An 11,366-nucleotide genomic window follows, 5' to 3' on the forward strand; every position below is an offset into this window, starting at 1 on the left:
GGAGAGGCCCTTGCTCTTGTGAAGGTTCTATGCCCCAGTATAGGAGAATACCAGAACCAGGAATGGGAGTGGGTGGGTTGGGGAGCAGGGGGAGGGGGAGGGGGGAGGGATAGGGGATTTTCAGAGAGGAAAATAGAAAAGGGGATAACATTTGAAATGTAAATAAAGAAAATATCTAATTTAAAAAGGAAGGAAGGAAGGAAGGAAGGAAGGAAGGAAGGAAGGAAGGAAGGAAGGAAAGAGGAGGGGAGGGGAGAGGAGGGGAGGGGAGAAGAGGGGAGGGGAGGGGAGGGGAGAAAGGAAAGAAGGAAGAAAGAAGGAAAGAAAGAAAGAAAGAAAGAAAGAAAGGAAGGAAGGAAGGAAGGAAGGAAGGAAGGAAGGAAGAAAGGAAGCCCAAGTTGTCCTCTGACCTCCACATGCTTGCCATGCCCTACACAATTACAGACAGACAGACACTAATTAAACATAAAAGAATTTTACATTTTTATTCAAGAATATTTTCAGATGAGATATTTGAGTCACGTTCTCCCCTCTCCCAGGTCCTCAATCACTCCCTACTCACTACCAATGTCACGTTCTGCCTCTCAAAATAAAAAATAAGTAAGTAAATAAATAAATAATAAAAACAGGAACAACAGTATTTTAAAGAAAAACTTGCTCATTCTTAAAGGAAATTTTTATTCATTCAGGTTTCAGGAGTTAATGTGAAATTATTATTAATAAATGAACTCCTTGAAGATGGCCACTTAGGATCAACATTTTTAGAATGAGACTCAGTAAGACTCATCCCAAATCATCCGGAGTGGGACACTAAGTAACAATTAAAAGAACAGTGAACATCCGAGCTCTCATTGTATGCAGCAGTCAACTGATACCTAGTAGTTATTAAAGGCAGGCCTCTACCTCTCTCTCTCTCACACACTCTCTTTCTCTCTCTGACAGCGTCTTGCTATGTAATTCAGGCTGGCTTCAAATCCTCAATCCTCCTGAGACATATACCTCAAGCATATACCACCAAGCCCACTTGGAATTTAATTTTATTTAAAAATATGTTTGGCATGTATTAACCAAGAACTGAGTAGCTGGACCAGACACTACTGCTGTGCTACCTTGCGGGGAACTGCGGTTTGTCTTTTTTTTTTTTAACAAGTCCTAGTTCATTTAGCAGAGGCAACAAGGCAGCATGGTTAGTAAGTAACAATTCTGAGCTATTAAAACCCTGCTCTGTCGAAAGACACAGTGTAAGGGGAGGGGGATGGAGGAAAGGAGAGCTTGGGGTGGGGAGGGGGCAGGGGAATGGGACACCACAGAGCCACTGATGCTGGTAAGCCTGCCTTCCATGAGGACTGCTTCCCTGATGTGGGATTTTCTGCCACAAGGAACTGGATAAATGCACTGCATGTAAATGGAAACCCATGGGGTTCCCTTGCTTTCCCAACCTGCAAGAACAGGCACAGGCAAGCCTTAATTAAAAGCCAGCTGCGGTGGTGCACACCTGTAATCCAAGCTCTCAGGTAGGGGAGGGGGACACTTTTGATTACATGAAAGGTTTGAGACCAACCTGGGCAACATGAGACCTTGTCTGTCTGTCTGTCTGTCTGTCTGTCTGTCTGCTGTCTGTTCTCATGTTCTCTCTCCCTCTCCCTCTCCCCCTCCCCTCCCCCCTCCCCCTCCCCCTCCCCTCCCCCTCCCCCCCCCCTCTCTGACAAGAGTCTCACTATATAACTCTATAGAGGCTGGAATTCATAGAGATCTGCCTGCCTCTAATGTCAAGTTCATTTATTTTTAATCTTTTCCCCCTTTCTAGTTCCAGCCCTTGAAGACCTTCTATTAGAGGCCCCTCTCCTCCCCGTTCTGGTCTAGAAAGTGTCCTTTTACTCACTAAATATCAAAATATTAGAATGTCTAGATATCTGCACATCAGACTGTTAATAAAAAGCATCATTTATTGATGATTTACTATTTATAGAGGTAGCATTTGGTAGTTATAAATTCTTTATTTCTCATTTACTCTGGTAGTAAGAGCTACATGTTAAGTGACTTCCACAAATCAGGCACCTATTAAATGTTGTATTTAGTCTTCATAGCATTCAGAATCATGGCCACTATCATCCTCTATGGAAACTCTGAGGATTCAAAACCATCCAGAGTCATACAGTGTCAGAGCTGGGGCAAGGTCTCAGGATCTGGGACTCCTGAATGCTGGAACTGTCCCACACAGACAAAATAATTAATAATAATAATAATAATAATAATAATAATAATAAATCTCTCTCTAGTACACTGGATAGCAAGCAGTCTCTTCACTCCAAGAAGAGTTCAGAGATGTCTGCTCACCACAGATGTCAGCCCCTGCCACCAGCCATCCTGCAGATAATAAAGACCTCCCTCCTGCTTTATTAAGCAGAATATATTAGCATTATTTGAGCAGCTATGATAACTCTGTACGCTGATATATAGCAATAGTCTCAGGGGTTACTGGCATGCATGGAGATCTTTGCTGCTGTGGTAAAAGGTGCAACTCTGGTGTGATTTTCTTTTTGTTAAATTTTTTAATTTTATTTATTTGACTGTTTTATGTGTGCTAGTAGTTTACCTATATGTTTGTCTGTGCAACATACATCTCTCTGGCACCCTCAGAAGTCAGGAAAGGGTATTGGATCCACTGAGACTGGAGTTACAGACTTTGAGCCACCAATATGTGGATGCTGGGAATTGAACCTGGGTCCTCTGCAAGAGCAACAAGGGCTCTTAATGATTGACCCAATTCTCCAGCCTCAATTTCCATTTTTTTAAAATTCATGTACATTTTCTATCATGTTCCTGTCTCCTTATCTGTTAGTCTGTAAGCTGTCACATGGCCCCTGTGTCATCCTGATGTCCATATGCCCACCTGAGATGAATAAGTCCCTGTTTCCATAGGAGCATGTTATAGTTTGGTTATGAAATGGCCCACGCAAGCTCTTGTGTTCATCACCTCCTCAGCCTCTGGCACTGTATTGGGAGGTTCTGGAAGCTTCAGGAGGTAGAATCTATTTGGAGGAAATAGGTCACTGGTGACATGGTTATAAAGGTCGGACCTCGTGCCTGCTTCTTAGACACCATGAGGAGAATAAGCCTCCCCTCCATTGGCTCCCACCACCAAGGTCTGCTGCCCAAGCACATGACACAAAGGGACGGTGGACTGAATTCATGGAAAGCATTAGCAAGTATATGCACTGTGCACCTGTAGGTTTTGTGAAGTGTCAAGTTATATTCCGACTGACAGCAGAGACCATTGTGGGGTATCTATTAAAATCCCTGCTCCCAATAAGCTTCCCGGACTTTTTTTTTTTCCTTACAATACCTCCACCCAAGAAAGTTTCCCACAGCATCACGTGTTCAGGTCTGTAAAATAAGTATACAACAAATCAAACGCTAATAGTAAATTTTAAACTCATTTTTAAACAATTACAAAAACATTTATTTTATCATCTCTTTAAATGGAAAGAAAATTAGCATGGTAATGCCATGGATGGTACCCAGGAGCTTCTCTATATCCTATGACAAATAATTCCTATAAGATGTCCACTGTTCTGCTAATATTTTCTAGAGGTGAATGGATACTGCAAAGTTAGCGATGCACCATTAGTTAGCAAGAGTATCGCTGACTCTTTGCACAGATACGTTTATCAGCTCCCTGCTCCAAGAGCATCTGTGAAGCAGATGGAGTGATGGTGTCCCCATCTAAAAACGTGCTGCCAATGCACATGTGTTGCAAGAACCTTTCTGGAATAAGCACTTGGACACCAGTGAAAGTGGGAGAGAGAAGCCACCAGTGGAGCAGAGCCAGGATGGGTCTGAAGGCCTTCAGTCCCGGGTTCAGTTGGCATGCTCCATTTATACTCCAAAACCACAGGGTGGGGCAGGCAAGCAATCGAGATTTTACAGAAGCTTAGCTGCAGGCGGCAGGTTGTTAAGGGCAACCACCCACCCATTGTTTCAGCTCTTTCTCGGGTCATTCTGCTTCAGGTAGCAAGTGAAGTCATGCTTAGCAAATGGGCAGTACCGGCAGTGCCCTAACTAAGTCAGTAAATAAATCAGGAGCCAATAATCCATCTGTTCTGCCTTATTCTGCTTCACGTTGGACCATTCTTGACAGCAGCACTCTGGACAAATTGATTTCTCTCTCATATGAACCAGGTCAATTTTCCCCACTCTTCAAATACAGTCTTGTTGCAAAACAAAAACCACCGGGGCTCGTTGACATCTCTGCAACTGTTTGACCTATTCGGTTGTCATTGCTGATTGAAAAACAAATCCTTACCAATGATGCTGATAGATTTCCTGAGTCGTAGGATGTCCACACCTTCCACTTCAGGATAATATGGCAGTTTCTTCTGCAACTGGCTAAGCCTGGTAAAATTCTACCAGCCGTGTATTGGAGCTGTGGATACTTCTTTCACAGGAGGGTGTTGCATTTCACTACTGATACTTGGAAATACATATTACATTTACATTATTACAGAATGTACCCCCCTTCCCCCCAGTATGTACTGTTCGAAAGAATGTATTGATAGACACACTTCCATGGTCTCTGGTTGTCTGTAGACCAGTGGGTTACACACATGTTCCACCTCTGAGTGTATCAGCGTTGTGTGGGTGAAAAGCCCAGCTAGGATTGCATCCCCAGCCTGAGGCTGTAGCCAGGACCAGTTCTAGCTAGGAAACATTGCGGTGGTGCAGTCACTTTAGGCTGCTGATTGAGAAACACGAGCTTCCTCCATACCATTATCCCAACCCATCAACTACATGAGAGCCTAGCAAGAGCCACAAGACAGAAGGAGGTTGGGCTCTGACAAGCCATATCAAAAGTTTCCCAACCAGTTTGGTGGGGAATCTAAAACAGCAGTGTATTTTTATTGTGTTAATTTTTTGGCAAATGATGTTACCCTGATATAGAAGTTAACATAGCCCAAATGAATGCAGAGAAAATACCCAATAAAATATACTTTAATGTGTATGTCTTAGGGTTTCTATGGCTGTGTAGAGACACCATGACCCTTGCAACTCTTATATAGGAAAACATTTAATTGGGGCTGGTTTACAGTTCAAAGGTTTAGCCCATTATTGACATGGCAAGAAGAATGGAAACAAGCAGGCAGACAGGGTGTATCTCCAACCAAATATGCCCCAGCAATGATAACATGACTCAGTTAATATGAATACATGCTGTGTGCCTAGATTGGGCAGATCTACGGCTACACTACCATCTTCCATAGCTTATGAGGTCCCTTAGAACTTTCGGTTTCTCCAGGCCATGTGCTTCTGCTCTGCTTTTCTTCTCCTTCCTCCTCCTCTGCATCCTCTCCTTCTTCCATTTTCTCCTTCTCTCTCCCAACCTTCCTCTCCACCTTCCCTTTTACCTGCCCAATCATCAGCTCTCCTTTATTGTACAAATTAAGGTGGAAAGCAGGTTTACAGGAAATCACCTGAGTGCTGACTCATTGTTCGCAGCCACGCACAGGAGAACGGAACTAACAGCAACTATAATTAGCCCCAGGGCTATCCACAACAAGGGTGCGGGAGAGGTAGCTGAGAGTACCACATCCGGATCCAAAAGCAGCCGGAAAACAGTCACACAGGATTCAAAGCCATGTGTCATCAAAAGTCAGCATCTTGGGCTGCAAGTATAACTCAATAGAACACTTACCTCAAGCATATGTGGTCCTAGGCCCAATCCCCAGTATTTCACAAACAAGCAAACAAAATATAGCACCTTTGGATTTACCTTTTTTTTAAACATTTTAATTTTTTTTTCTTTTTAAGATGTTATTTATTTATTTTATTTACATGATGAGTACACTGTAGCTGTCTTCAGACACACCAGAAGAGGGCGTCAGATCCCATTACAGATGGCTGTGAGCCACCATGTGGTTGCTGGGAATTGAACTCAGGACCTCTGGAAGAGCAGTCAGTGCTCTTAACTGACAGCTGAGCCATCTCTCCTGGATTTACATTTTTAAAGATTTACGGGCTGGTGAGACGGCTCAGCGGTTAAGAGCACTGACTGCTCTTCTGAAGGTCCTGAGTTCAAATCCCAGCAACCACAGGGTGGCTCACAACCATCCATAATGAGATCTGAAGCCTTCTTCTGGAGTATCTGAAGACAGCTACAGTGTACTTACATAGAACAAATAAACAAACAAACAAACAAACAAATCTTTAAAAAAAAACTTTAAAAAAAAAAGATTTACTTAATTCTCTCTCCCTTCTCCTCCCTCCCTCCTTCCTTCTCCCCTGTATGTGTGTGTATGTGTGTGTGTGTGTTTTCATTCCACACGTGTGCAGGTTCCCTTTGAGGCCAGAGGAGAGTGTGAAATCTTCGGGAACTTGAGTTACAAGAAGTTAGAGGTTGTGCAACTGCCCAGTGTGAATGGGAACGAAAGTTATGCTCCTCTGGGAGGAAATAAAGTACTCTTAACTACTGCAACATCTCTCTAGCTCCTACTTTTAATCTTTCTAAAACATATAAGGCTTTGGGGCCACAAGCACAGTCCCAATATTCAAGACAACCCTGAGTCTCTTAACAAAATGGCATGTTCTGAGAAACGTGCTGCGAACATCACAGAATGTTCTTGCACAAGTCTAGGTGGTCAGGATCTGTCACCTAATGTGGCCTCCCGGTGTGACCATGAGACATACTAAACCAGAGATGTCTAGGGATGTTGCTAGTATAATATGGCATACTGTTTAGTAATACTTCCTTTTTAAGATAGGATGGTATATAGCCTAGACTGACCTGGAACCTGAATTGCTCCTACTTCTGCCTCCTAACGCACTGGGATTTGGGATTTAAGCATGCCTTGCCATCCCTGCTCTTGTGCAGTTCTTTCCCAGGGCCTGGTACATGATAGAGAACCATGGCCACCAGAGCCATATCCAAACGCTATTGTGCTCATTCATTTGTTAGGTTATTTATCTTAAGTATATGTGGATGCCTGGATATAAGTATATTCACTACATCTCTGCAGGTGCCCACAGAGGCCAGAAAGGGCAACAAATCCCCTGGAACTGGAATGACAGACAGTTGTGAGCCCCAAACCTGGATGCTGGAAACCAAAACCCTGAGCTTCTGCAAGAGCAGCAAGTACTCTTAGCTACCAAGCCATCTCTCCAACCCTCTCTAGGATAGTTTTTAAAATTAGCAGTGCAGTTAAAAATAATGACTTAAAAGTATAGCACAGGGTCTGGGGAGATGTTTCAGTCAGGGAAGGCCCTTCACATAAGCATGAGGACCTGAGTTCAAATCCCCAGCACACACATACAGATGGGGAGTGGTGGCTTCCATCTGTGATGATAGAGCTGGAAAGGGTAAGGTGGGCAAAGCCTCAGAGAGCACTGACCAGGCAGTCTGCACAATCAGTGGCCTCTATAATTAGTGAGAGACTTTGTCTCAAAAAATGTAGAGTAATAGAGGAAGAAGCTTGGCATTGCCCTCTGGCCTCCACAAGCCGACATCCTTGTACACATATGTCCACGGACACACAAACACACATGCATTCATTATGCACACACACACACACACAAAGAAAAACAAGCATAGCACAGTAAAGGATGAACCAACAGCACTGTCATTTACTTATTATCATAATCAAGTGTTATGTGGTGTGTATAACTGTGTGTGCTATGTTTTTTTTAATGACTGGCAGCACAGTAGGGCTTTTACACCAGCAGCATCACAAACACGACTATCGCACTAAGCGCTAAAACTTTCCAGTGCTAATATAATCCTATGGGACTGCTATCTCACGTGTGACATTTACGAAGCATCTAACTCAACTCAGACAAGAGAGAAGCCTAAGCAAAAAGTAGCTGAAACAGAGTCGTGTGGTATACAGTTAAACATCTAGCTTGGCAGTTTGTTTTCCCGATTAAGCTATTTATCTCAAGTACCTCTTTGTGTCCTTCCTACCCATTGGTGGGGGGCGAGGGGGTGCATGTGCGTTCAAGTGCGCACACCCTTGGTTTTTTGAAAAAAGGTCTTGTTATATTGTCTAGGTTATTTTTAAACTCAAGTTCCTTTTGCCTCAAATCCCTGACTATTGGAATTACAAGTGTGTACCACCATGCTTGTCTGCAGTTGTTCTTAACTAACCTTTGAAGACCGTTCTGGCTTGAGAAACAGGTAATAGGACACAATTGATGATTCTCCAACAGTCCTCCAGCGCTTACTGCTTCTGAACTCGATGCCATCACAGGAGTACAAAAAGAAAGCTCCAGGCTCCAAAGCACTCATATATGCAGACCAGCCACCCAGAAGAGCGCTTCCAAGCCTTTGTCAGTGCTGGCTCTTCCATAATAGCCTCTGTGGCAAGAACCAGCAAATCAATAGCCAGAAAGAAGAATGTCAATTACTTGAGCATGGTTGTCACTAGTCACTCTCCCCTCCCCTATCACAGAGCTCTGAATGAGAACGGGAAGCTCAGAGTAATTGCACAAGAGGCCAGAACTAAACCTCAGCTGTGGGCAAGTTGTAGTTAGACTTAAATAGCAGTAGTGCCTTCCACGATTTAGAAACATGACCAAAGCAACTTGGGGAGGAAAGGGCTTATTTGACTTACACTTTCATATCACAGTTTACCATCAAAGGAAGTCAGGACAAGAATTCAAACAGGGCTGGACCCTAGAGGCAGGAACTAATGCAGAGGCCATGGAGAGGTGCTGCTTACTGGCTTGCTTCCCTAGTCTCGCTCATCCTGCTTTATGACAGAACTCAGGACCACCAGGCCAGGGATACCACCAACCATAATGAGCTGGGCTATCCCCCATCAATCACTAATTAAGAAAATGCCCACTCTCTGCCATATCTCTGCCATCATGGACATGAGTCATGTGCAGCCCATCAAGCTGGCTAGGGTAACCAAAGTACTGGGCAGGATTGGTTTGCAGGGACAGTACATGCAGGTGAGAGTGGAATTCATGGATGACACCAGCCGCTCTATCATCCGAAATGTCAAAGGCCCTGTTCAAGAGGGTGATGTGCTCACCCTATTGGAGTCAGAAAGAGAAGCTCGCAAGTTGTGTTGACCTTGCTGCTGGGTCCTGGATATCCACTACTTAGCCTACTTGGAATGACCTGCAATTGTTAAATAAAACATTTGTATTAAGTCTTGAAAAGAAAAGGGAAAAGGAAAAGCCCTTCAGGCTTGCCTAAAGCCTGATTCTAGGGAGGCATTTTCTCAAGTGATGCTCCCTCCTGTCTGATGACTCTAGCTTGTGCCATGCTGGTATAAATCTAGCTAGTTAGTACAGGGATCAAGGGGGAACATCTCTCCTGCACACAGAGTTATCTTGCAGTTTCGTTTCCATCGCACACAAAAGCAGACTTAAGCAGAATGACCCGTCCAGGAGACTGAAATGGAATGTAGCAACTGCTTCATCACCCTAAATTACACAAAGGTATTCTCGGGTTCACTGTGATCGCCTAGCATTAGAGCGATATGGCCTCCAGTGACAGCAGTGCCTGGTTCAGCAGCGCCACCGTGTGTTAGGATCATCACTGACAACCCAAACTCAAAAGCATCAAGCCTTTAGTTTGCCCTGATGGCAGTTGGGAACCTCTGTGAATCACAGAGTATCTTTCAGGGGAAAGAGCCATGGAGTTGTCACAGAAAGGGGGACAGCAAAAGTGAGAAGGGATGGTTCTCACTACCAAGGGTATCAGATCATGGAATGAGTTAAGTTAAATATTGAATGTGTATCTCAAGCTACGGAATAAACAAGACAGCCTTTTGTACCCTCCACAATATAGTGGCGTGATGGGCTCTACATCTCTGATTTCATTTACTCCTAGCAACAAAGACTATATGGTGTGTATTTACCTTCATTATGGGACCAAGCTGAAGATCAAAAGTTCAGCAACGTGCTCAAAGAAACACTGGCCCGTGACATTCTCTGTTCCAAGTAGGCATAGAACAGTAGAGAGAGCTAAGAAATTCCACAGTCAAGGCTGAGAACCTAGTAAGTGGAAACTCTAGTTTCTAGCAACTGCAGCCTAAATATCACAAAATTCCTACTCGAATCTGGGCATGGTGGTGCATGCCTTTATCCCAGGACTTGGGAGGCAGAGGCAGGCAATCATTGTGAGTTTATGAGCAGGCCAGGCTACATAGTGAGTTCGAGGATAGCCAGAGTTACATAGAGAATATGCTTCAATAATAATAATAATAATAATAATAATAAATGCTTCAAATGCCTGTTCATTTCCTCCACTAATTTCTCAGCAGGTCTGCTAAAAAGACCAAAGTATATCAATAAATACCATTATTCTTACTATTAAATGCTTTTCTAATTTCCTGAGTACAATGGCAAACTTGACTTAATTTGTCTTTGCAAATCAAGATACAACTTTATAAAACCCAGTCGTTAGATGAAGTGGCCCATCTGTCTGTGGCTAGAGCAGATGATTGTAAGGGTAGAGCTGGCAGAGAGTCAGATGCAATGGGGCATTCCTGTAATCCTAGCACTTGGGGGTTAGGAGGTAGGAAGATCAAGAATTCAAGGCCACCCCTACTACATATCAGTTCAAAGACCACTTGGGTTGTATGAAATCTTGTCTCAAAAATAGATATACTTAGTATTATATACATAACAATTTCAATATATAAAAAAATGAATTAGTACTACCATGTAGCTCAATATAAAGAAATCTACAAATATTGACACCTTCTCTTACTTTTTACACTTCGGTGTTTTGGAGGGACAGGGATGTATTGATCTGAGATTGTTTAGACATACACTAAGTAGTTCGTGGGAAGAAACTGGATGTGCCCTCAAAGAGTGCTTTCTCGGTTTTCCCCATAAGAACATTATAAACTCAGAATGAAGCCAGTGTCCACAGGTCTTGTTACAAGGAAAATCTTAGTGAAATTAGGCCTTGCTGCGTAAATGCTACCGTGCCACTAATGATGTCAGGAGTGGGAAAGGAAAGTGAGAGCAAACATCTTCTTCATGAGGAGAGGAGTGAGTTCCCCAAAGCTAATGAGAAGATAAGTTAAAGCAGCCACAGAGAAAAAAGGGGGTGCAGAGAAGTAGACATGAGTGTGTAATGGTTAACTACACACAAACAAAATACCCTGAAACTCGGTGGCCCGATACAGCAGTTACTCACGATCACTCACCTCTGCAGACTTCAGCTGGCCTAGGCTGGAGCTGGCCTGGCGGCTCTGCTCCTCTCTATAGATCTACTGGTCGACTGAGAGGACTTTGCCCCACATCTCTGGTGCTTCTTCTGAAGCCAAAATTGAATTCTTATCTCTCAAAACAGGAACACAGAGATAGTTCTCTGTAGGACTGGCAATGTTTTGATTATTTATTTGAGAAGA

General features: G+C 43.5%; 1 pseudogene; it reads left to right on the forward strand.

The window, feature by feature from the left end:
* On the forward strand, window positions 8,837–9,163 carry Gm10161 (predicted pseudogene 10161; annotated as a pseudogene).

Source organism: Mus musculus, chromosome 7 (genome assembly GCF_000001635.26).
Source record: "Mus musculus strain C57BL/6J chromosome 7, GRCm38.p6 C57BL/6J".
Lineage (NCBI taxonomy): Eukaryota > Metazoa > Chordata > Mammalia > Rodentia > Muridae > Mus > Mus musculus.